At 35.9% G+C, this 5670-nt stretch overlaps 1 non-coding gene across 1 annotated transcript; it reads right to left on the bottom strand.

Annotated features, from left to right (window-relative positions):
* Positions 1-4794: 4794 nt before the first annotated feature.
* Positions 4795-4901, bottom strand: LOC120580765 (small nucleolar RNA R71). Its single transcript, XR_005646523.1, has one exon. It is a non-coding gene; the product is annotated as a small nucleolar RNA R71 (small nucleolar RNA).
* Between the last annotated feature and the right edge of the window lie 769 nt (positions 4902-5670).

Here is a 5670-nt window from a genome sequence, read left to right as displayed (position 1 = left end):
AAGTGGGCGTTACAATTGTATATTAAGTGTTCAAAGTCAAACAATTTTCTGTGTAATTCTGTTTGATTAGAAGTCTCTCGCCTGTGTGCTTGAGCATTAGAAGACTCTTGCTTTAGTGCTTGAGCATTGGAAGTCTCTCGCCTACGTGCTTGAGCATTTGAGAAGTCTTATACTAGAGAGTATTCAGCATTTGTAATCTATGTGATTATTTGTTAGTGGAAATCTCCTTGGAAGTGCAAGGGGGACTGGACTACTTCCGGTTTGTGGAAGGAACCAAGATAATTGCTTGTGTCTCTCTTTCTTTTCTCTGCTGTGTTTTTATTCCGCTGCATATCTGATTCTGAAAATTACATCAGAAGCACTCCCAATCAGCTTCTGAAGTAATACCAGAAGAAGAATTTTAAAAGAGAAAAAGAAAACACAATTCAACCCCCCTTCTTGTGTTTTTCTCACCTTCAATTGGTATCAGAGCCTGGTTTTGTTATCAAAGCACTTAACCGTGTGACAGATCAAGATCCGAGTAAAACATGTATACTGAGGAACCTGAATCTTCTACATCCACAAGGTACAATAATGTTAATCATGACTATGGTACATCTAACAAGAAATCGGATTCTGGAAAAGCTCCAAAGTTCAATGGAGATCCAGAAGAGTTTTCTTGGTGGAAAACCAACATGTACAGCTACATCATGGGATTAGATGAAGAGCTGTGGGATATTCTTGAAGATGGAGTTGATGATTTGGTTTTGGATGAAGAAGGAGCTGCTATTGACAGAAAGATTCACACTCCTGCTCAGAAGAAGCTATACAAAAAGCATCACAAGATCAGAGGGATCATTGTTACTTCTATACCACGCATTGAATATATGAAGATGAGTGATAAATTCACTGCTAAGGCAATGTTTGCATCACTCTGTGCTAACTACGAAGGTAGCAAGAAGGTTAAAGAAGCAAAGGCACTAATGCTAGTTCATCAGTATGAGCTGTTCAAGATGAAGGATGATGAGAGTATAGAGGAGATGTACTCAAGATTTCAAACTTTAGTATCTGGACTGCAAATACTGAAGAAGAGTTAAGGGAAAGAGAGTTGAGAATGTCTATAAGATCAATTTCTCTGATCTGGCTGATCAGAAGGTAGTTTGCCTTCAGTCAATGAATGATAAAAAGTGGGTATGGCATAGAAGGTTGGGACATGCTAATTGGAGATTAATCTCTAAAATCAGCAAGTTACAAGTTGTCAAAGGTTTGCCTAACATTGATTATCATTCAGATGCACTATGTGGTGCATGTCAGAAAGGAAAAATTGTTAAAACTTCTTTCAAATCCAAAGACATTGTATCAACCTCCAGACCCTTAGAATTACTCCATATTGATCTGTTTGGACCAGTTAACACTGCATCCTTATATGGAAGTAAATATGGATTGGTCATTGTTGATGATTACAGCAGATGGACTTGGGTAAAATTCCTAAGAAGTAAAGATTATGCATGTGAAGTGTTTTGCAGCTTCTGCACTCAAATACAGTCTGAAAAAGAACTAAAAATTTTGAAAGTCAGAAGTGATCATGGTGGAGAATTTGAAAACGAGTCATTTGAATCTTTTTGTGAAAAACTTGGAATTGTCCATGAATTCTCTTCTCCTAGAACTCCACAACAAAATGGGGTTGTAAAGAGAAAGAACAGAACTTTACAAGAAATGGCCAGAACCATGATCCATGAAAATAATTTAGCGAAACATTTCTGGGCAGAAGCAGTTAATACTTCATGTTATGTCCAAAATAGGATCTATATCAGACCTATGTTTGAGAAAACTGCATATGAACTCTTCAAAGGAAGAAGACCCAATATCTCTTACTTTCATCAGTTTGGAAGTACTTGTTACATTCTAAATACTAAAGACTATCTCAAGAAATTTGATGCCAAGGCTCAAAGAGGAATCTTTTTAGGTTACTCTGAAAGGTCAAAGGCATACAGAGTGTATAATTCAGATACACATTGTATTGAAGAATCTATGCATGTTAAATTTGATGATAGAGAGCTTGGAAGTGAAACTCCAGAGCAAGTTGAAAGTAATGCAGGTGCAAATGATTCTGAAGATGCATCAGAATCTGATCAATCTTCTGATACTGAAAAGAATCCAGAAGATGAATAAAATCCAGATGCTGAATCAAATCCAGAAGCTGAGTCAAGTTCAGAAGCTGAACATAATCCAAAAGCACAGAATGAAAATGCTTCTCAGGATATTCAAGATAACACTCAACATGTGGTTCAACCAAAATTCAAGCACAAATCTTCACATCCTGAGGAGCTAATAATTGGAAGCAAAGACAGTCCTAGAAGAACAAGATCTCATTTCAGACAAGAAGAATCTATGATAGGATTTATGTCAATAATTGAGCCAAAGACTATTGATGAAGCTCTCTCAAATGATGGATGGATATTAGTTATGCAAGAAGAGCTAAATCAGTTTCAAAGGAATGATGTGTGGGATCTGATACCCAAACCTAATCAGAAGAACATTATTGGAACAAAATGGGTATTCAGAAACAAGTTGAATGAACAAGGAGAGGTAACCAGAAACAAATCTAGACTTGTTGCACAAGGTTATAGTCAACAAGAAGGCATTGATTACATTGAAACATTTGCTCCAGTTGCAAGATTGGAAGCAATCAAGTTACTTCTATCCTATGCAGTTAATCATAGCATAATATTATATCAAATGGATGTCAAGAGTGCTTTTCTTAATGGTGTCATTGATGAAGAAGTGTATGTCAAACAACCTCCTGGGTTTGAGGATTGATGAGTCATTTATATGCTATTTTAATATACTTTTTAGTTTAGTTTTATTTAGATTTTATATAATTTTATATTAGTATTATTTCCTTTTTAGGATAGTTTACTTTAAATTGCAATTTATTATATTTCAGGGAAGAATATTGGATGGATTGAGTCTTGGAGCAAAAGAAAGGGATTTGGAGCAGATTGGACACGAAAATATAAAGATTGAGAAACAAAATATGTCTCCCACAAGTCAGAAGCCTGGCACGGCCCGTGCTAGCCTTGGCACGGCCCGTGCTAGCCTTGGCACGGCCCGTGCTAGCCTTGGCACGGCCGTGCCACCCTCCAGAATACTTTTTGCTGCTTTTGCTAGGACTCCAAGCTATTCTATTTTGGCGCACAATCTACCGTGGAATATTCTTAGAATATACTTGCTTAGATTTTAAGTCAATTGTGTATTATAAATAGAATAGCTAGCCATCACAAATATTCATCTTTTCTTGGAATACAATATGTGACAATTGTCTTTCTAATAAGAGTTCATTTTACTTTCTTTGTTATTTACTTTTATGTTTTCTCTCTTCTTCTCCTTGTCTACAATGAACGTCAGTGAGTAGACTTCTCTTGTCTTGGGATTGTTGGATAAGTCTAATGACATAATCCTAATCAAACCAAGCTTTAAAACTTAATCTTATGTAACCCTAATTCCTTATCTAAATTCACCGCTTTAACATGGATCAACCATTATCAAACTGTGGAAACGAAAGTGGAGGGTTAGATAATTGTTTATCCATCATCTCAAATATCAATTCATAAAACGAAAGTGGAGCTTTGATATTCGAACAAGTGAATTTAGACAAGGATTGCAAAGTCAGCGAAATAGGCTTTGCAATCTTTGAGACATATAGTTTCGATCTTCAAGGGAACTAATAACAATCAAGTCAGCGAAATAGGCTTGGTTGTTAGAGGAACCAAAATCTAATAGTAATCAAGTCAGCGAAATAGGCTTGGTTGCTAGAGGAACAAAAGAGAAACTGTCTTGAGAAATTAGGTCTAACATAAAGTTATAAGTTTAATAGTTTGGTTTGAGAAGGACTTGTCGTTAGGATGAACCAATAACCCCAAGGCTTTTATCTTTTATTTTATTATTTACTTTTAATTAAAACCCCCAAAACTTTCTACCTTATAAACCTTTAGTCTAATCATTGTCTAAAGTTAATTGAATTCATAACTCCCTGTCGGAACGATACTCTTTTCATACTACTTCGGTAAGACCGTGCACTTGCAGTTTTATCCCATCAAGTTTTTGGCGCCGCTGCCGGGGAGTTATTGTAATTTGATTAACTTTTTAATAGTGGTTAGTCTAAAAATAAAAAAAATAAAAAATATATAATATAAATATATATATATATATATATATATATAAAATAGTATATCTACATATATTTATAAAATATTTTATTTCCTTTTTCTTACCTTTTTATTTTTTTTGTTTTTTATATATTTATAATATATTTTAATTCCTTATCTTATTTTATTTTTATTTTATATATATCTATATATATCTCTCTCCCTCCCTTTCTCCTTATTTTTTATTTTCTATTTTTAACCGTTTTGATTTCAGGCATGGCTCAAAGACAATAATAACGACATGGATGAGAAACGTGCTCTCAAAGAGTATGCAATCACATCTTCAGATGAGCCGTACGATGCTATTGTGTACCCAACGGTTGAGGGTAGTAAATTTGAAATAAAGCCTGCACTTATTTACCTAGTGCAGCAAAATCAATTTTTCGGATCACCCACTGAGGATCCGAATCTTCATGTTTCAAATTTTTTAAAACTCAGTGGAACTTTGAAGGCAAACCAAGAGGCCGTAAGGCTGCCCCTCTTTCCTTTTTCCTTAAGGGATAGAGCTAGTGCTTGGTTTCATTCATTGACTATTGGTTCTATCACTTCATGGGACCAAATGAGGCGAGCTTTCCTTGCCCAATTCTTTCCCCTTTCTCAAACCGCTCAATTCAGGGCGAGGCTTTTTCAATACACTCAAAAAGATGGTGAATCTCTTTACGATGCGTGGGAGCGTTTCAAAGAAATGCTTAGGCTTTGCCCCCATCATGGTTTAGAGAAGTGGCTTATTATCCACACCTTTTATAATGGTCTTTCGTATACCACAAAAATCTATGTTGATGCAGCTGTAGGTGGAGCTTTGATGAATAAAACTTACACAACAGCATATGATTTGATCGAGGGCATGGCACAAAACCACTATCAGTGGACAAGTGAGAGAGTCATCACTGCTTCTTCACCCTCTAAAAAAGAGGCAGGTATGTACAAAATTTCCTCCCTTGATCATCTAACTGCTAAGGTTGACACACTAACACAAAAATTTGATACAATGAATACTAGTGTTGTCACACCTGCTCCTATATCACCTCCTTGTGAAGTTTGTGGTGTATTTGGCCATATTGGCATTGATTGTCAACTAAGTAGTTTTGTTAGAGGTCCTGAGCAAGTAAACTATGCTCAATATAATCGAGGGTTTAGAAACAACCAATTTTTTTATCAAACCCCTCAAAATCTTTTTGGACAACAAACAACACCACCCAGTTATGCAAACAACCAAAGAGTCCCTCAAAAATCCAGCTTGGAACTTTTAATGGAAAATTATGTTATAGATCAATCCAAGCAACTCCAAGAGCTTAAAAACCAAACTGAATTTTTGAATGACTCTCTTGCCAAAATCACATCCAAGGTAGACTCCATAGCAACTCACAATGAGATACTTGAAACCCAAATATCTCAAGTGGCCCAACACGTGACTACTTCCTCTCAAACCACCGGGATCTTTCCAGGTCAAGCTGAAACCAACCCCAAAGGCCATATAAGTTCT

The sequence above is a fragment of the Medicago truncatula genome, chromosome 5 (genome assembly GCF_003473485.1).
Source record: "Medicago truncatula cultivar Jemalong A17 chromosome 5, MtrunA17r5.0-ANR, whole genome shotgun sequence".
NCBI classification, from domain to species: domain Eukaryota; kingdom Viridiplantae; phylum Streptophyta; class Magnoliopsida; order Fabales; family Fabaceae; genus Medicago; species Medicago truncatula.
The sequence above is the reverse complement of the archived record's forward strand: the minus strand, read 5'-3'. Positions and strand labels throughout refer to the sequence as shown.